The following is a 21,634-nucleotide window of genomic DNA, read 5'->3' on the forward strand; positions in this document are numbered from 1 at the left end:
ACCTGCTAGCCTTGCTATGTTCCTGCCACCATTGCAGCAGCCATGATTCTATCTTCTGTCACCTACTCATGACGAATATATTTTCCGATCTCTTTCAGGTGGTTTTTCATCCTACTTTCCCTCTTGTAGGAATATATCTCAATTGTCTCAATCTCAGTAAAACAAAGGAGATGGTCATCGATTTCAGGAAACGTAGCGGAGGACATGCCCCTGTCTACATCAACAGGGACGAAGTGGAAAGTGTTGAGAGCTTCAAGTTTCTAGGTGTCCAGATCACCAACAACCTGCCTTGCCTCCCCAACCCCTCCATGCTGACACTATAATTAAGAAAGCCCACCAACACCTCTACTTTCTCAGGAAGCTGAGGAAGATCAGCATGTCTGTACGACTCTCATCAACTTTTACATTCTTTCTGGTTGTATCACAGCTTGGTCTGGGCTCCTGCTCTGCCCAAGACTGCAAGGAACTACACAAGGTCGTGAACGTAGCCCAATCCATCACTCAAACCATCCTCCCATCCATTGACTCTGTCTATACTTCCCGTTGCCTCAGCAAAGGACCTCACGCACCCCGGACATTCTCTCTTCCACCTTCTTCCTTCAGGAAAAAGGTACAAAAGTCTGAGGTCACGTACCAACCGACTCAAGAACAGCTTCTTCCCTGCTACTGTCAGACTTTTGAATGGACTTACCTTGCATTAAGCTGATCTTTCTCTACACCCTAGTTATGGGTGTAACACTACATTCTGCACCCTCTCATTTCCTTCTCCCCTATGTACTCTAGGAACGGTATGCTTTGTCTATATAGTACGCAAAAAACAATACTTTTTACTTTATCCCAATACATGTGACAATAATCAATCAAATAGGGGGTCCAGAGGAGGTTCACAAGAATGAGGGTTTGGACGGTTTGTCATATCAGGAGCGATTGAGGAGATTAAAAGGATGGGGGGGCGGAATCTAATTGAAACTTACAGAATACTGCGAGGCCTGGAGAGAGTGGACATGGAGAGGATGTTTCCACAAGGCTTTATCAATCGAGGAATTGAGTTTCGGAGTTGGGAGATAATATTGCAGCTATATAGGACGGTGGTCAGACCCCACTTGGAGTACTGTGCTCAGTTCTGGTCGCCTCACTACAGGAAGGATGTGGAAGCCATAGAAAGGGTACAGAGGAGATTTGCAAAGATGTTGCCTGGATTGGGTGGCATGCCTTATGAGGATAGGTTGAGGGAGCTGGGTCTTTTCTCCTGGGAGAGACGAAGGTTGAGAGGCGACCTGATAGAGGTTTATAAAATGTTGAGAGGTATGGATTGGGTGGATTCTCAGAGGCTATTTCCCAGGGCTGAAATGGTCGCTACGAGAGGACACAGGTTTAAGGTGCTGGGGAGTAGGTTCAGAGGAGATGTCAGGAGTAAGCTTTTCACTCAGAGGGTGGTGAGTGAGTGGAATCGGCTGCCATCGGTGGTGGTGGAGGCAAATTCAATAGGGTCTTTTAAGAGACTTCTGGATGAGTACATGGGACTTAATAGGATTGAGGGTTATAGGTAAGCCTAGTAGGTAGGGGGGATATGATTGGCGCAACTTGTGGGCCGAAGGGCCTGTTTGTGCTGTAGTTTTTCTATGTTCTATCTATGATTCTATGATTCTAGTAGGAAAAACTAGAAGCAGACGGCACAACCTCAGGCTAAAGGGACAATCCTTTAAAACAAAGATGAGGAGGAATTTCTTCAGTCAGAGAGTGGTGGATCTATGGAACTCTTTGCCGCAGAAGGCAGTGGAGGTCATTGAGTTTCTTTAAGACAGAGATGATTGATTAATAAGGGGATCAAGGGTTATGGGGGAAAGGCAGAAGAATGGGGATGAGGAAAGTATCAGCCATGACAGAGCAGACTCGTTGGGCCGAATGGCCTAATTCTGCTCTTGTATCTAGAACATAGAACCTAGAACATTACAGCGCAATACAGGCCCTTCAACCCTCGATGTTGTGCTGACCAGTGGAACCAATCTAATGACCCTCTAATCTAAACTATCTTGCGGCCTTATTATCTTAAATCAAATCTTCATTCTCAATAGCAACACAGAGACAGGAGCAAAACAGTGAAGGAGTTTATTGTTTCTTTAAGAGACAGATACGCTCAAAAAAAATCAACGGGCGGCAAATCACAAAGGTTCTCCTTTGGAGCACAAGAGCTGGTTTAATTAAAGATCACTTTTGAACAAAACCTGAAGTAAAATGTAAAACTCCCAGACATTACAATCTGTCAGATTACTATACTGATAAAAGATTGAGACAGGAATGAAGAGACACACACTATCTGTTTGGATTAAATGCATAATCCAGGGAAAGTGAGATCGAATCTCGCTGCAGACAATCTGATAATTTCGATAAAGAATCCTGGGAATTGAAAGTTGGACTCAGTGAGAGTGAGAATTAGGGGTATTTTTAACCCCCAGCAATCAATGTGTTGGACATATTCCAACGATAAGAATGCTTGTGAGGGGAGGGGTGTGTGTGTCTAAATATTATTTAGATACACACCCCAAGGGGGGGAGAGAATGCTGAGATCTCACTTTAAACTCTCCTCTTTACCCTGACCCAGGGGCACAGGGTATTTGGGAAGGGGAAATGTGGGCATGGAGGGCCAGTGAGTCAGGGGTGAGTGGGGAGAGTGCCAGAGAGTGAAATAAGGAACATTCCTAATTAACAGGGGGCACTCCTAATTGACAGGGGGCACTCCTAATAGACAGGGGGCACTCCTAATTGACAGGGGACACTACTAATTAACAGGGGGCACTCCTAATTGACAGGGGGCACTCCTAATAGACAGGGGGCACTCCTAATTGACAGGGGACACTACTAATTAACAGGGGGCACTCCTAATTGACAGGGGGCACTCCTAATTGACAGGGGGCACTCCTAATAGACAAGGGGCACTCCTAATTGACAGGGGACACTACTAATTGACAGGGGACACCCCTAATTGGCAGGGTCAATCCCAATTGACAGGGGGCATTTTGGCCGGAATAATGTATATGATAAAGGGTAAACCTATAAAGAGTATAGAAACGCAGCGGGACCTGGGGGTGGAAGTGCACAAGTCTTTGAAGGTGGCAGTACAAGTGGAGAAGGCTGTGAAGAAAGTCTATGGTATGTTAGCCTTTATAGGAAGGGGTATAGAGTATAAGAGCTGGAGTCTAATGTTGCAGTTGTATAGAACGTTGGTTAGGCCGCATTTAGAGTACTGCGTCCAGTTCTGGTCGCCTTACTACTGGAACGGGGGAACTGGTAATGTTAAAATGGCGGCGTGGACTCGTCGGGCCGAAGGGCCTGTTTCCCGGGCTGTTTTTTTCCTTTGCTCTTTGGCACTCCTAATTGACAGGGGGCACCCTTAATTGACAGGGGACACTCCTAATTGACAGGGGGCACCCCTAATAGACAGGGGGACACTCCTAATGGACAGGGGGCACTCCTAATATACAGGGGGCACCCTTAATTGACAGGGGACACTCCTAATTGACAGGGGGCACTCCTAATGACAGGGGACACTCCTAATGGACAGGGGGCACCCCTAATTGACAGGGGGACACTCCTAATTGACAGGGGGACACTCCTAATTGACAGGGGGCACTCCTAATTGACAGGGGGCACTCCTAATATACAGGGGGCACCCTTAATTGACAGGGGGCACCCCTAATTGACAGGGGACACTCCTAATTGACAGGGGGACACTCCTAATTGACAGGGGGACACTCCTAATTGACAGGGGGACACTCCTAATTGACAGGGGGCACTCCTAATATACAGGGGGCACCCTTAATTGACAGGGGGCACTCCGAATTGACAGGGGGCACTCCTAATTGACAGGGGGCACTCCTAATTGACAGGGGGCACTCCTAATGAGAGGGGACACTCCTAATGGACAGGGGGCACCCCTAATTGACAGGGGGACACTCCTAATTGACAGGGGGCACCCCTAATTGACAGGGGACACTCCTAATTGACAGGGGACACTCCTAATATACAGGGGGCACCCCTAATTAACAGGGGACACTCTTAATTGACGGCGGACACTCCTAATATACAGGGGGCACCCCTAATTGACAGGGGGCACTCCTAATATACAGGGGGCACCCCTAACTGACAGGGGGCACCCCTAACTGACAGGGGACACTCCTAATTGACAGGGGACACTCCTAATTGACAGGGGACACTCCTAATATACAGGGGGCACCCCTAATTGACAGGGGACACTCCTAATTGACAGGGGAGACTCCTAATCGAGAGGGGACACCCCTAATTGACAGGGGGCACCCCTAATTGACAGGGGACACTCCTAATTGAGAGGGGACACTCCTAATTGAGAGGGGACACTCCTAATTGACAGGGGGCACTCCTAATATACAGGGGACACCCCTAATTGACAGGGGGCACTCCTAATATACAGGGGACACCCCTAATTGACAGGGGGCACTCCGAATTGACAGGGGGCACCCCTAATTGACAGGGGGCACCCCAATTGACAGGGGACACCCCTAATTGACAGAGGGCACCCCATTTGACAGGGGGTACTCCTAATATACAGGGGGCACCCCTAATTGACAGGGAACACCCCTAATTGACAGGGGGCACTCCTAATTGACAGGGGACACTCATAATTTACAGGGGGCACCCCTAATTGACAGGGGACACTCCTAATTGACAGGGGGCACCCCTAATTGACAGGGGGTACTCCTAATATACAGGGGGTACTCCTAATATACAGGGGGCACTCCTAATTGACAGGGGACACTCATAATTTACAGGGGGCACCCCTAATTGACAGGGGACACTCCTAATTGACAGGGGGCACTCCTAATATACAGGGGGCACTCCTAATTGACAGGGGACACTCCTAATTGATAGGAACACTTTAGAGTAGCTAAGAGTAGTGGGCGAGAAGAGGATTGGGAGAGGTTTAAATGTCAACAAAGATTGACAAAGAAGATGATAAAGAAGGGTAGGAGAAGCTATGAAGCTGGGCTAGCACTTAATATAAAAAAGGATAGCAAGAGTTTTTATAAATATATAAAAAGGAAGAGGCTGGCTAGGGTGAATGTTGGTCCTTTAGAGGATGAGAAAGGGGACCTAGTGGTAGGGGATGGGGATATGGCTAAGGTATTGAATAACTTTTTTGTTTCTGTCTTCACGGAGGAGGACGTGAATAATTTGCCGGGTGTTAGCGATGGAAAGGTGGTAGGACTGGAGGGTCTTAATGACATTACTGTTACTAGAGAGGTGGTGCTCGACAGACTGGAGGGGCTGATTGTGGACAAGTCCCCAGGACCGGATGGAATGCATCCGAGGGTTCTGAAAGAAATGGCGGAGGTGATAGTGGATGCCTTGGTGGTTATTTTCCAGACGTCGCTGGATTCCGGGGAAGTGCCGGAAGATTGGAAAACGGCTAATGTTATGCTGTTGTTTAAGAAGGGTGCCAGGCAAAAGGCGGGGAATTATAGGCCGGTTAGTTTAACGTCTGTGGTAGGTAAAATGTTAGAATCCGTCATTAAGGAGGAAATTGCGAGGCATCTTGAAGGCAATTGCTTGATAGAGCAGACGCAGCACGGTTTCATTAAAGGGAAGTCGTGTCTGACAAATTTACTGGAGTTCTATGAGGATGTGTCTAGGGCGGTGGATAGAGGAGAGCCGGTGGATGTGGTCTTTCTGGATTTTCAGAAGGCGTTTGACAAAGTACCTCACAAGAGGTTATTGCAGAAGTTCGAGGGACATAGAGTTGGGGGTAGGGTGTTACCGTGGATAGAGGATTGGTTGTCAAATAGGAGGCAGAGAGTGGGGGTCAACGGGTGCTATTCGGATTGGCGGTTGGTAACTAGTGGAGTGCCCCAGGGGTCGGTGCTGGGGCCTCAGCTATTTACCATTTATATAGATGATCTGGAGGAGGGAACCGAGTGTATGGTGTCGAAATTTGCTGATGACACCAAGATTGGTGGAACGGCAAATTGTGTGGAAAGTCTGCAGAAGGATCTAGATAGGCTGGGCGAATCGTTGGCAAGTGTGAAGTTGTCCACTTTGGTAGGAATAATGGTAGGAAGGACTATTACTCACGTGGCGAAAAACTGCAGCAGGCGACGGTGCAGAGGGACCTCGGGGTCCTTGTGCATGAGTCGCAAAAACCCAGCTTGCAGGTGCAGCAGGTGGTCAGGAAGGCGAATGGGATGCTGGCCTTCATAGCGAGGGGGATTGAATATAAAAGTAGGGAGGTCTTGCTGCAGCTGTATAGGGCATTGGTGAGGCCGCAGCTGGAGTACTGTGTGCAGTTTTGGGCGCTGCACCTGCGCAAAGATATTTTGGCCTTGGAGGGAGTGCAGAAGAGGTTTACTAGGCTGATACCGGAGTTGAGGGGGTTGAGCTATGAGGAGAGGCTGAATAAATTAGGCTTGTACACGTTGGAGTTTAGAAGAATGAGGGGAGATCTCATTGAGACGTATAAGATGATGAATGGGATGGATAGAGGTGGAGAGACTCTTCCCGCTCAAAAAAGACAGTAGGACTAGAGGGCACAGCCTCAAGATAAAGGGGGGGGCAGTTTAGAACGGAGTTGAGGAGGAACTTCTTCACTCAAAGGGTGGTGAATCTCTGGAATTCTCTGCCCGTTGAAGTGGTGGAGGCTGCCTCGCTAAATATTTTTAAGACGCGGGTTGATGGGTTTTTGATAAGAGAGGGGATTAAGGGTTATGGGGAGAGGGCGGGAAGGTGGAACTGAGCCACGACAGATCAGCCATGATCTTATTGAATGGCGGGGCAGGCTCGAAGGGCTAGATGGCCTACTCCTGCTCCTATTTCTTATGTTCTTATGTTCTTAATTGACAGAGAATGCTCCTAATTGACAGGGGTCACTCCTAATTGACAGGGGTCACTCCTAATTGAAAGGGGGCACTCCTAATTGATAGAGACACCCTTATTGACAGAGACACTCCTAATTGATAGGGACACTCGTAAATTAGCAGTGCTCCATGCCAATGAGGGGCATTCTCTATCAATTTAGAAGGGTCACTCCTAATAGACAGGGGGCACTCCTAATAGACAGGGGGCACTCCTAATAGACAGGGGGCACTCCTAATTGACAGGGGGCACCCCTAATTGACCGGGGGCACTCCTAATTGACAGGGGGCACTCCTAATTGACAAGGGGCACTCCTAATTGACAGGGGGCACTCCTAATTCACACGGGACACTCCTAATTGAGAGGGGACACTCCTAATTGAGAGGGGGCACTCCTCATTGACAGGGGGCACTCCTAATTGACAGGGGGCACTCCTAATTGAAAGGGGGCACTCCTAATTGACAGGGGACACTCCTAATTGACAGGGGAGACTCCTAATTGACAGGGGACACCCCTAATTGACAGGGGACACTCCTAATTGACAGGGGGCACTCCTAATTGACAGGGGACACTCCTAATTGACAGGGGAGACTCCTAATTGACAGGGGACACCCCTAATTGACAGGGGGCACTCCTAATTGACAGGGGGCACTCCTAATTGAGAAGGGGCACTCCTAATTGACAGGGGACACCCCTAATTGACAGGGGGCACTCCTAATTGACAGGGGGCACTCCTAATTGAGAGGGGGCACTCCTAATTGACAGGGGACACTCCTAATTGAGAGGGGACGCTCCCAATTGACAGGGGGCACTCCTAATTGACAGGGGACACTCCTAATTGACAGGGGACACCCCTAATTGACAGGGGGCACTCCAAATTGACAGGGGGCACTCCTAATTGAGAAGGGGCACTCCTAATTGACAGGGGGCACTCCTAATTGGGAGGGGGCACCCCTAATTCACACGGGGCACTCCTAATTGAGAGGGGACACTCCTAATTGAGAGGGGACGCTCCCAATTGACAAGGGACACTCCTAATTGACAGGGGACACTCCTAATTGACAGGGGACACTCCTAATTGACAGGGGGCCCTCCTAATTGGGAGGGGGCACCCCTAATTCACACGGGGCACTCCTAATTGAGAGGGGACACCCCTAATTGAGAGGGGGCACTCCTAATTGACAGGGGGCTCTCCCAACTGACAGTGTTCTATGTCAGTTAGGAGTGCCCCATTCAATTAGAGTGTTCCATAATTGACAGGGGACACTCCTAATTGAGAGGGGACACTCCCAATTGACAGGGGACACTCCTAATTCACACGGGGCACTCCTAATTGACAGGGGACACTCCTAATTGACAGGGGACACTCCTAATTGAGAGGGGGCACTCCTAATTGACAGGGGGCACTCCTAATTGACAGGGGACACTCCTAATTGACAGGGGGCACTCCTAATTGACAGGGGGCACTCCTAATTGACAGGGGACACTCCTAATTGACAGGGGACACTCCTAATTGACAGTGGGCACTCCTAATTCACACAGGGCACTCCTAATTGACAGGGGGCACTCCTAATTGACAGGGGACACTCCTAATTGACAGTGGGCACTCCTAATTGAGAGGGGGCACTCCTAATTGACAGTGGGCACTCCTAATTCACACGGGGCACTCCTAATTGACAGTGGGCACTCCTAATAGACAGGGGACACTCCTAATAGACAGGGGGCACTCCTAATTGTCAGGGGGTGTGGGTTTCCTCTGGGTGCTCTGGTTTCCTTCCACAGTTCGAAGATGTGTGAGTTAGGTTGATTGGCCATGCTTGGGTTTGAGGGATTAGTGAGTAAATATGTAGGCTTGTGGGGGTAGGGCCTGGGTGGGATTGTGCTCAGTGCAGACTCGATGGGCCGAATGGCCTCTTTCTATGATTTCTAGGATCTCTATGAAATAGGAGTTAGCAGCGAGAGTGGATAATTCAGTGGATAATTCAGCCCTTTGAGCCTGTTACACCATTCCAAATGATCAAGGCTAATTTCCATCTCATCATAACTCCATTTCCTGCCTTTTTCCTGAAGCCCTTTATCCTGGGCCAGCGTTTATTGCCCATCCCTAGTTGCCCTTGGAGGGCAGTTGAGAGTCAATGTCATTGCTGTGGCTCTGGGGTCACATGTAGGCCAGACCGGGGTAAGGATGGCAGATTTCCTCCCCTAAAGGACAGTAGTGAACCAGATGGGTTTTTCCGACAATGGTTTCATGGTCATCATTGTTAATTCCAGATATTCAAATTCCATCATCTGCTGTGGCGGGATTCGAACCCGGGTCCCCAGAACATTAGTTGAGCTTTTGAATGAATAGCCTAGCGATAATTCCACTAGGCCATCTCCACCCCATTAGTTATCGATCTCTTTCTTGAATCCATTAAATTGATTCTGCATCCACCAGACTCTGGGGCAGTGACTTCCATAGGTTCACAATCCTCTGTTCCCTTATCTCTGTCCTGAACCTTCCCCCATCTTACTCTACAACTGTGACCCCTTGTCCTAGAATGTTCTAGAAGCATTTGGTTGACATTTAGTTTATCAATCCCGTTGGGTTTTTTGTGAACCACAATCAAATTCCCCCTCACTCCTCTGAACTTCAGAAGGAGGGAGTGAGGGATGAGGGTGACGAAATAGGGCAAGAGTGGTGGGAGAAACCATGAGAGAGGCCAAGGGGGGTGGGGTGAAGGAGGAACAAGTAGGGATGAGGGGGAGGGGAGGAGTTGGGGAGGAGGGTCAGGGGAGAGAAATGAGGAGGGGGTGAGTGGTGGGGTTTGAGAAAGTGTGAGGGTGACGGACCCAAACTACGGGGCGTGAGGCAGAGAGGAGGGTGTGAGAGGGAGGAGTCAAGGTGAGGGAGGAGCTGAAGGGGCCCGGGGAGGGGGCCAACAGGAGGCCTCGATGGGCCGAATGAGAGGGTCGGGAGAGGGGGAGGGGGGCCAGAGGGAGGTGAGTGAGGGGAGGGTTAAAGGCTGGGCAGAGGGTGAGTGGAGGGGCTGGCAGGATGGAGGACATGGACATGGGGGGGGGGTCACTGGTTTGGCCAGCATTTCCCTATGGATGTAGGGGGTGGGGGCTGAGGTGTGTGGGAATAAAAGGGACAGGGAGGTGAGGAGAGGAAGTGGACAGATAGTTTGGCAGAGAGGTCATTGGACTCTTTACAGGTGAGTCCCGGTCTCCTCCTTGTTCTCCCGAGACTCCCGGGGGTAAAACTCAGAGATAATATTCCCTGGGATTCTTTTCAGCATCTCCTTTGGGAAAATCCGCAGCAGCTGCCACCCAATGTCCGGGAATCGAAAATCGACCGGTTCTCGTACGGACCTGAAACACAAACCAAATGTGAGGTGCATATGGCAACAGGAGGAGGCCATTCAGCCCCTCGAGGCTTCTGGGCTCAGCGCTGAGGCCTTTCTCCGGACAGGCCCGAGCCTGTCATTCCCTTACCTTGAGCTATAAAATTCTTCTCAAATTTCTGAAGGAACTCCAGGTACAGGAGGTCGTCAGAGGTCAAGGCCTCTTCACCAACCACAGCTTTCATGGCTTGAACATCCTTCCCAATGGCGTAGCAGGCAAACTGAGGAGAAAACACCGGGAATGAGCATGGATCGAGACACAGAGAGAGTCAAAGAACAAAGAAAATTACAGCACAGGAACAGGCCCTTCGGCCCTCCAAGCCTGCACTGACCATGCTGCCCGACTGAACTAAAACTCCCTACCCTATCGGAGACCATATCCCTCCATTCCCATCCTATGTATTTGTCAAGATGCCCCTTAAAAGTCACTGTCGTATCCGCTTCCACTACCTTCCCCGGCAGTGGGTTCCAGGCACCCACCACCCTCTGTGTAAAAGATCTGCCTCGTACATCTCCTTTAAACCTTGCCCCTCGCACCTTAAACCTGTGCCCCCCTAGTAATTGACTCTTCCACCCTGGGAAAAAAGCTTCTGTCTTTCCCCTTTATCCGTGCCCCTCACAATCTTGTAGACTTCCAACAGGTCTCCCCTCAACCTCCATCGTTCCAGGGTGGTGTCACAGGATGGAGAGACAATGGGAGCACTTACTGAGAGAGAGAGAGAAACTGACAGATAAAGAAAGATACATACATAGAGATATTACTTCTCACTCTCCACCCAATCCTTTCTCACTCTCTACCCAATCTTCACTCTCTACCCAATCCCTTCTCACTCTCTCCCCAATCCCTTCTCACTCTCTACCCAATCCCTTCTCACTCTCTACCCAATCCCTTCTCATTCTCCACCCAATCCCTTCTCACTCTCTACCCAATCCCTTCTCACTCCCCAATCCCTTCTCATTCTCCACCCAATCCTTCTCACTCTCTACCCAATCCCTTCTCACTCTCTACCCAATCCCTTCTCACTCTCTACCCAATCCTTCTCACTCTCCACCCAATCCCTTCTCACTCTCTACCCAATCCCTTCTCACTCTCCACCCAATCCCTTCTCACTCTCTACCCAATCCCTTCTCACTTCTCCACCCAATCCCTTCTCATTCTCTACCCAATCCCTTCTCACTCTCTACCCAATCCCTTCTCACTCTCCACCCAATCCCTTCTCACTCTCCACCCAATCCCTTCTCACTCTCTACCCAATCCCTTCTCACTCTCTACCCAATCCCTTCTCACTCTCAACCCAACCCTTTCTCTCTCCACCTGATCCCTTCTCACTCTCTCCACAATCTGTTCTCTCTACCCAATTCCTTCCCCCCAACCGATCCCTCCTCACTCTCTATCCGATCCCTTCTCAGTCTCGACATGATCCTTTCTCTCTCTATACCTAATCCCTTCTCGCTCTCCATCTGATCCCTCCTCACTCTCTATCCGATCCCTTCTCTCTCTCCATCTGATCCCTTCTCACTCCCTACCCGATCCCTTCTCAATCACTACCCAAACCCTTCTCATTCTGTACCATTCCTTCCCTCTCTCTCAACCCGATCCCTTCTCATTCTCTACCCAATCCCTCCTCACTCTCTGTCCGATTCTTTCTCCCTCTCTACCCTGATCCCTTCTCACTCTCAACCTGATCCCTTCTTTCTCTCTCTACTCAATTCCTTATTCTCTACCCAATTCCTTCTCTCTCTCTTTCCGATCCCTTCTCACTCACTCTCTACCCGATCCCTTCTCACTCTCCACATGATTCCTTCTCACTCTCTATCAGATTCCCTCTCACTCTCTAACCGATCCCTTCTCACTTTCTACACAATCCCTTCTCTCTCTGTCTAATCCCTTCTCACTCTCTACCCAATTTTTTCTCCCTCTCTACCTGATCCCTTCTCACTCTCTACCCAATGCCATCTCCCTCTCTACCTGATCCCTTCTCACTCTCTAGCCATTCCCTTCTCATTCTGTACTTGATCCATTCCCTCTCTCTGCCTGATTCATTCTCACACTCTACCCCATCTCTTCTCTCTCTCTATCTGACCCCTTCTCACTCTCTACTCGATCCTTTCTCACTCTCTGTCCACTCCTTTCTCCCCGGTCCGTGAATAAGCACTATTCTATGTGTTTGCTCTCTCTGCTGTCCCATTTCCTTTATCTCTTGGTGAATTTTCCTTATCCTCACTCATAGAATCCTTACAGTGCAGAAAGAGGCCATTCAGCCCATTGAGTCAGCACCAATCACAATCCCACCTAGCCCTATCCCCACACGCCCACTTATTTACTCTTTTGATGCCCCTGACATTAAGGGGCAATTAAGCATGGCCAATCCCCCACATCTTTGGAGTGTGGGAGGAAACCCATGCAGAGATGGGGAGAAAGTGCAGACTCTGCACAGACAGTGACCCGAAGCTGGAATCGAACCCGGATCCCTGGCGCTGTGAGGCATGTGAGGCAACAGTGCTAACCACTGTGCCAACCATGTTGTCCTCCCATGCTGCATTGTGCATTCCCACCCTTACCAGCTGATTGGACACATCCGCATGGTCTTTTCGGGTCATCCCTTCGCCAATGGCTGACTTCATCAGGCGGGAAAGCGAGGGGAGCACGTTGATTGGTGGGTATATCTAGAGATGAAACAAGCAGACTCAGATGTACAAATCAGTGAGGTATCACTGATACCTCAACATCGACCCAGCTACACACTCTGACCAAACTATAGCTGTGTTCAATCTAACTCTCTCCCCTTGACATTCAATGGTGTAAATCCCCCACTACCAACATCCTGGGGTTACCATTGACCAGAAATTGAATTGGGTGAGCCAGATTAATACTGTGGCTACCAGACCAGGTCAAAGGCTAGGAATCCTGTGGCTAGTAACTCACCTCCTGACTCTCTGGAGCCTGTCCACCATCTACAAGGCACAAGTCAGGAGTGTGATGGAATACTCTCCGCTTACCTGGATGGGGGCAGCTCCAACAACATTCAAGAAGCTCAACACCATCCAGGACAAAGCAAACCTGCTTGATTGGCATCTACAAACACTCAATCCCTCCACCTCTGACAAACACTGATAGCAGTGTGTACTATCGACAAAACACACTGCAGCAACTCTCCAAGGCTCCTTAGGCAGCACCTTCCAAACCCACGATCACCACCAGAGCAGCAGATACACGGAGAGCTTGGCTTCATCTCATTAACAGAATTGAAATTCCTCCGTTTAGATGGTGAGATTTGCAATGGCTGCAGAGCATTTTACCAGCCGTGGGGATAATCGTTACGTTACTGTGCCCGATCTGGAAAGGCAGGGTCACAGGGGAAGGGAAAGAGCTAGCAGCGACAGAAGAGGCCAAATGGCCTCCTTTCTCTTTGTCTGATTGGATGATTAATGTGTGACGTGGATGTGAAAGGATTTACGGAGCTGGGCTCACTCCAGAGTGCATGAGGCACTGTTTCCAAAACGTTATCACTGGAGGGGGTGTGTGTGATTTATACTGGGGTGGCGGGGAGGTGGGGGTAGGGTGGAGGGTGGGGTGGGGGTGGGGGGGGGCGCGACGGGGAGGTGGGGGTAGGTGGAGGGTGGGGGTGGGGGTGGGGGGGGGGGTGTGACGGGGAGGTGGAGGGGGGAGTTGGGGGAAGGGGGTTCCAGGTTCACACTCCCATCACACTCCCTTTCCCCAACCCTAACCTCCTCCCCTCCCCAACTCCCCGCCCCACCCTCCTCCCCCTCCCCTTCCGCTCCCCAACCCCCTCCCCCTCTCCCTCAATCCCCATCTCTCTCCCCACCCCATCCCCTACCCCTCCCTCTCCCTTCCCCAACCCCCTCCCCCTCCCAATCCCCATCCCTCTCCCTGCCCCAACCCCTCCCCCTCCCCCTCCCCTCCCCAACCCCCTCCCCCTCTCCCTCAATCCCCATCCCTCTCCCCGCCCCATCCCCTCCCCCTCCCTCTCCCTTCCCCAACCCCCTCCCCCTCTCCCCTCAATCCCCATCTCTCTCCCCGCCCCATCCCCTCCCCTCCCCCTCCCCTCCCCAACCCCCTCCCCCTCTCCCTCCCAATCCCCATCCCTCTCCCCGCCCCATCCCTCCCCCTCCCTCTCCCTTCCCCAACCCCCTCCCCTCTCCCTCAATCCCCATCCCTCTCCCCACCCCATCCCCTCCCCCTCCCTCTCCCTTCCCCAACCCCCTCCCGCTTCTCCTCCCAATCTCCATTCCCCTCCCCATCCCCTACCCCTCCCCTTCCCCAACCTCCTCCCCACTCTCCTCTCCTACCTACCCCCAGCCCCCATCCCTCACCAAACTCCACCCCGTCCCCACTCACAGCCAAATCCCCATCCCCCTACACACCTCTCACCCTCATCCCCCCTCCCACTCCTCCTCCTCCTCTTTCCTCCTTCCCAAACTCAACCCAATCCCCTCCCCCCCTCACACCCCATCCATCCCCTCCCCTCCCTCCCCACCCACCTTGATTGGTTGAAAAGTGGCTGGCTCTGATTGGGTGGTGACCCCCCCCTCACCTGTCTGTTGTGTAACTGCCTGTCGACGTAGATCTGACCCTCGGTGATAAATCCGGTCAGATCGGGGATCGGGTGGGTGATATCTGTAACAAACAAGCGCGACACAGTGAGAGTGCAATGATGACCAACCCCCACCCCCATCCTTCTATCTACACCAACAGAGTGAGTTTACTCAGTGGATTCACAGCATGGTCCCTTTAACAGCAGAATGTTGGGAACCACCACCAACCCCCCCACCCCCACCCCCCCCCCACCCCCACCCCCCCAGCCCCCTGCAGGGTCAGGATGTGGAAAACCTGCCCAGCTGCTCCTTCAACACCTGATGGTGAAGAGAATGGCACAGGAAGAGGGCGGAGATGACACAGAAATGGCACAGGAAGAGAGCGGAGATGACACAGAAATGGCACAGGAAGAGGGCGGAGATGACACAGAAATGGCACAGGAAGAGAGCGGAGATGACACAGGGTGTGATGAAGGGAAGTTTACTTTGCGTTAAACAAATGGACACCCAGTTACTAGAACATAGAGCACAGAAAATCTACAAGCCCCTCAGCCCACAAGTTGCGCCGAACATGTCCCTACCTACTAGGCTTACCTATAACCCTCTAACTTATCAAGTTCCATGTACTTATACAAAAGTTTCTTAAAAGACCCTATCGAATCCGCCTCCACCACCACAGACGGCAGCCGATTCCACTCACCCACCACCCTCTGAGTGAAAAACCTACCCCTGACATCTCCTCTGTACCTACTCCCCAGCACCTTAAACCTGTGTCCTCTCGTAGCGACCATTTCAGCTCTGGGAAATAGCCTCTGAGAATCCACCCGATCTCTACCTCTCAACATCTTATAAACCTCTATCAGATCGCCTCTCATCCTTCGTCTCTCCAGGGAGAAGAGACCGAGCTCCCTCAACCTATCCTCATAAGGCATGCCTCCCAATCCAGGCAACATCCTTGTAAATCGTCTCTGCACCCTTTCAATAGCTTCCACATCCGTCCTGTAGTGGTGACCAGAACTGCGCACAGTACTCCAAGTGGGGTCTGACTAGGGTCTTATAAAGCTGCAGCATTATCTCCCGACTCCAAAACTCAATCCCTCAATTGATAAAGGCCAGTACACCATACACCTTCTTAACCACATCCTGTACCTGTGAAGCTGATTTTAGCATCACTTCTCTGTGAGCAGACAGCACTAACTATCCAGCTACATGCTCCCCATGACTTTACAACCCTCTATCTTGTCACTGGAAAGCCACTGCCCCATTGCCCACAGGACAGCCCAGACACAGGGACTGAGCACTCCAAAGAGATAGGAGAGGCACTAAATGAATATTTTTTTGTCTGTATTCACGCAGGAAAAAGACAGTGTTGACAAGGAGAATACTGAGATACAGGCTTTTAGACTAGACGGGATTGAGGTACATAAGGAGGAGGTGTTGGCAATTCTGGAAAGTATGAAAATAGATAAGTCCCCTGGGCCAGATGGAATTTATCCTAGGATTCTCTGGGAGGCTAGGGAGGAGATTGCAGAGCCTTTGGCTTTGATCTTTAGGTCATCATTGTCTACAGATATAATGCTGGAAGACTAGAGGATAGCAAATGTTGTCCCCTTGTTCAAGAAGGGAAGTAGAGACCATCCTGGGAATTATAGACCGGTGAGCCTTACTTCTGTTGTGGGCAAAGTTTTGGAAAGAATATAAGAGGTAGGATTTATAATCATCTAGAAAGGAATAATTTGATTAGGGATAGTCAACACGGTTTTGTGAAGGGTAGGTCATGCCTCACAAACCATATTGAGTTTTTTGAGAAGGTGACCAAAGAGGTGGATAAGGGTAAAGCAGTTGATGTGGTGTATTTGGATTTTAGTAAAGCGTTTGATAAAGTTCCCCATGGTAGGCTATTGCAGAAAATGCAGATGCATGGGATTGAGGGTGATTTAGCAGTTTGGATCAGGAATTAGCTAGCTGATAGAAGACAGAGGGTGGTGGTTGATTGGAAATGTTCAACCTGGAGTTCAGTTACAAGTGGTGCACCTCAAGGATCTGCTGTTTGTCATTTTTATAAATGACCTGGATGAGGGTGTAGAAGGATGGGTTAGTAAATTTGCTGATGACACTAAAGTGGAAGGAGTTGTGGACAGTGAGGATGGATGTTACAGTTTGCAGAGGGACATAGATAAGCTGCAGAGCTGGGCTAAGAGGTGGCAAATGGAGTGTAATGTAGAAAAGTGTGAGGTGATTCACTTTGGAAGGAGTAACAGGAATACAGAGTACTGGGTTAATGGTAAGATATTGGGTAGCGTGGATGAGCAGAGAGATCTCGGTGTACATGTGCATAGATCCCTGAAAGTTGGCACCCAGGTTGATAGGGTTGTTAAGAAGGTGTACGGCGTGTTAGCTTTTATTGGTAGAGGGATTGAATTTCGGAGCCGTGAGATCATGTTGCAACTGTACAAAACTCTGGTGCGGCTGCACTTGGAGTATTGCGTACAGTTCTGGTCGCCGCATTATAAGAAGGATGTGGAGGCATTGGAAAGGGTGCAGAGGAGGTTTACCAGGATGTTGCCTGGTATGGTGGGAAGGTCTTATGAGGAAAGGCTGAGGGACTTGAGGCTATTTTCGTTAGAGAGAAGAAGGTTAAGAGGTGATGTAATAGAGGCATATAAGATGATCAGAGGATTAGATAGGATGGACAATGAGTGCCTTTTTCCTTGGATGGAGAGGACATAGCTTTAAATTGAGGGGTGATAGATATAGGGCAGATGTCAGAGGTAGGTTCTTTACTCAGAGAGTGGTAGTACTAGTATTAGTAGTAGTGGACTCATCAACATTAAGGGCATTCAAATGGTCATTGGATAAACATGTGGATGATATTGGGATAGTATAGGTTAGATGGTCTTTAGATTGCTTTCACAGGTCGGCACAACATCGAGGGCCGAAGGGCCTGTACTGCGCTGTAATGTTCTGTGTTCTATGTATTACGAGTGGTCACAGGCTTAGGGTGAGGGGGGGGGAGGTATAATTTGGATGTTAGAGGGAGGTTTTTCACACAGAGGGTAGTGGGGGTATGGAATGTACTACCAAGTAGGGTGGTGGAGGCAGGTACGCTGGAGTTGTTTAAGGTTTACTTAGACAGGCACATGAGCGGGATGGAGATGGAGGGATATAGGAGACTGTTTTAAATAAAGATCAAGAGCCTTGGGACGTCCCTGGGAATCAATTGATTCCTACGGACCTTCCAACATATTGTATGGCTCACTTGTTTTACTTCCGAGCTTCTGGGGATTCTGTAAATGTCTGTCTACGTTGTATATGTTTATTGATGACTCCTTTTTACATCCACAGGTGATTCAGTCCGCCTTGTTGTCCAACAAGGGCCATACTCACGGTGGGTCGTGCGAGGGCTGTTCTTGGATGTTGCTTCAAGAGTTGCCTAGTGCTTCATGTCGTTAGTGTACACTTAAACTGGACCATCTGACAGCTCAGTGACTATCACTGTTTGCTGTGCAGGTACATGGATTTGGGCCAGTGTCTGTGGGAGTTTGCACATTCTCCCCGTGCTTGCGTGGGTTTTCTCCGGGTGCTCCGGTTTCCTCCCACGTCCCAAAAATGTGCTCTTAGGCTGATTGGTGTAACAAATTGTCCCTAAATTAGTCGTCCCTCAATCTTCCCCAATCGGTGTAGACAAAGGTCGTGGGCAGAGGAGGGCACTCATAATGTTAAAATGGGGGCACGGGCTCGTTGGGCCGAAGGGCCTGTTTCCTGGGCTGTGTTGTGTGTTGTGATGTTTTGTACTCCCACTGACTTCAAGACCTCAACATTACAACCATTACTGCCTCTCGAGTCCATGTGTTGTGGTATTCTGCCCATCGGGGAAGGGAGAGAGAGAGAGAGAGAGACAGACAGAGAGAGAGAGAGAGATAGAGACAGAGAGAGAGAGAGAGATAGAGACAGAGATAAAGATAGAGAGAGATAAAGAGAGAGCAACAATAATAGATACAGTGAGAGAGAGAGAGACGCAGAGAGAGAGAGAGAAGCAGAGAGAGAGATAGAGAGAGACATGTAGAGAGAGAGGGAGAGAGACAGAGAAAGAGATAGAAAGACAGAGAGAGAGACAGAGAGAGAGAGACAGAGAGAGACGAAGGCAGAGAGAAAAAAAGACAGAGAAAGAGATAGAGAGAGAGAGAGACAGAGAGAGAGAGAGAGACAGAGAGAGACGAAGGCAGAGAGAAAGAAAGACAGAGAAAGAGATAGAGAGAGAGAGAGACAGAAAGTCAGAGAGAGACAAAGATGAAGAAAGAAACAAAGATGGAGAGTTAGTGAGAGAGAGAGAGACAGGCAGAGATCGAGAGAAACAGAGACAGAGAGAGAGAGAGAATAAGAGAGAGACGGACAGAGAGGAAGACTGAGGATGCCAGAAAATGGAGGGCTGATAAAATTATAAACAAAAAGCAAAGAGCAGAGTGTCAGAGCATCAGCCTGCAGGGATTCTGCCTCCAGGTGACAGCATTTGCCCCTGGATGTGCTGTGTTCAGTCCTTCAGTCCCTTTACAAGATAATGTTAAATCATATGACACTAATCTGAATTCTTGCTGTGAATGTGCCTGTGATGTATTGCCAGGTTCCTGAAGGCCCATTTAAAACCATAGGAACTATTGATGGAAAGAGTGATACATTAAAGTTTATTTATTAGTGTGACAAGCAGACTTACACTAACACTGCAATGAAGTGACTGTGAAAATCCCCTAGTTGCCCCACTCTGGTGCCTGTTCGGATACACTGAGGGAGAATTTAGAATGGCCAATGCACCTAACCAGTAATCTTTCAGACTGTGGGAGAAAATAGGAGCACCCGGAGGAAACCCACGCAGACACGGGGAGAATGTGCAAACTCCACACAGACAGTGACCCAAGCCGGGAATCGAGCATGCGTCCCTGGCACTGTGTGGCAGTTGTGCTAACCAGTGTGCGGCCCACAAGTTTTTCCACTTACACTCATCAGGACAAAGACAAGAATGTCAAATTTCAACCAATTTATACTATGGGAGAAAGAGGTGCTGATTGGGACACAACCAAACTTTTCAGCATTTTAATTGGCTACCTGCAGTTACATAAGAACATAAGAAATAGGAGCAGGAGTAGGCCATCTAGCCCTTTGAGCCTGCCCCGCCATTCAATAAGATCATGGCTGATCTGAAGTGGATCAGTTCCACTTTCCCGCCTTCTCCCCATGACCCTTAATCCCCTCATCTGTCAAAAACCTATCTACCTGTGACTTAAATATATTCAGCGAGGTAGCCTCCACCACTTCAACGGGCAGAGAATTCCAGAGATTCACCACCCTTTGAGTGAAGAAGTTCCTCCTCAACTCCGTTCTAAACCGCCCCCACAGTTGCTGGGTGAGTGGCCATTGGTGCTTGGAGCCTGCGTATAGGAAACGCACACAGGGAGCTGACCTGACTGGGTTAGCCCACTGGCCCAGTTGATCAAGATCCCATTGCAATCGGAGATAACCTTCTTCACTGTTCGCTATGCCACCAGTCTTGGTATCATCTTCAAATTTGCTAACCGTGCCATACTAGAACTAGAACTAGCCTCAAAATAAGGGGGAGGCAGATTTAGGACTGAGTTGAGGAGGAACTTCTTCACACAAAGGGTTGTGAATCTGTGGAATTTCCTGCCCAGTGAAGCAGTTGAGGCTCCCTCATTGAATGTTTTTAAGGCAAGGATAGGTAAATTTTTGAACAGTAAAGGAATTAAGGGTTATGGTGAGCGGGCGGGTAAGTGGAGCTGAGTCCACGAAGAGATCAGTCGTAATCTTATTGAATGGTGGAGCAGGCTCGAGGGGCCAGATGGCCGATTCCTGCTCCTAGTTCTTACGTTCTCATGCCTCCTATATTCTCATCCAAATCATTAATATAAATGACAAATAACAGTGGACCCAGCACTGATCCCTGAGGCACACCGCTGGTCACAGGCCTCCAGTTTGATAAACAACCCTCTACAACCAATCTCTGGCTTCTGTCATCAAGCCAATTTTGTATCCAATTAGCAACCTCACCCTGGATCCCATGAGATTTAAGAGTGAGATCCCCTCTCTTTTAAACTGCAATGAATATAATCCTAACCAACTTAATCTCTCCTCCTATGACAGACCTGCCACCCCAGGAATCAGCCTGGTAAACCTTCACTGTACTCTGTCAACAGCAAGAACCTCCTTCCTCAGATAAGGACACCTGTGTAAGGAAAACTGTATACAATCCAGGTGTAGCCTCTTCTTCATAGACCATAGAACCCTACAGTGCAGAAAGAGGCCCATCGGCCCATTGAGTCTGCACTGAACACAATCCCACCCAGGCCCTATTCCCATATCCTGACACATTTACCCACTAATCCCTCTAACCTACGCATCTCAGGACACTAAGGGGCAATCTTAGCATGACCAGTCAACCTAACCCGCACATCTTTGGACTGTGGGAGGAAACCGGGGGAAACCCACGCAGACACGAGGAGAATGTGCAAACTCCACACAGACCTGAGCTGGGAATCGAACCCAGGTCCCTGGAGCTGTGAAGCAGCAGTGCTAACCACCGTGCTACCGTGCTGCCTCACCAAAATCTGAGGATTGAGAGCAGTTTAAAATTCAGCAAACGAGGAACAAAGGGATTAAGAAGGGGAAAAATAGAGTATAAAAGTAAGCTAGTGGGGAACTTAAAGACTGATTGTAAAAGATTCTGTAAGGAAATAAATAGAAATAGATTGACAACAATGAATGTAGGCCCCTTACAGTCAGAAATGGGAGAGTTCGTA

The 21,634-nt window shown here is 49.6% G+C and overlaps 1 pseudogene across 1 annotated transcript in view; it reads right to left on the reverse strand.

Annotated features, from left to right (window-relative positions):
* Positions 1–9,998: 9,998 nt before the first annotated feature.
* The window catches only part of LOC145337810 (V-type proton ATPase subunit B-like), a 77,684-nt pseudogene continuing 66,048 nt past the window's right edge, over positions 9,999–21,634 (reverse strand). The window contains exons 11-14 of the transcript XR_013885402.1: positions 14,825–14,907; positions 12,831–12,935; positions 10,360–10,489; positions 9,999–10,236 (exon numbers count right to left, since the gene is read on the reverse strand). The product of XR_013885402.1 is annotated as a V-type proton ATPase subunit B-like (transcript). The remainder of the gene's footprint in view (positions 10,237–10,359; positions 10,490–12,830; positions 12,936–14,824; positions 14,908–21,634) is intronic.

Source organism: Carcharhinus amblyrhynchos, unplaced genomic scaffold (genome assembly GCF_965287045.1).
Source record: "Carcharhinus amblyrhynchos unplaced genomic scaffold, sCarAmb.v2.hapA scaffold_77, whole genome shotgun sequence".
In the NCBI taxonomy this organism is placed as follows: domain Eukaryota; kingdom Metazoa; phylum Chordata; class Chondrichthyes; order Carcharhiniformes; family Carcharhinidae; genus Carcharhinus; species Carcharhinus amblyrhynchos.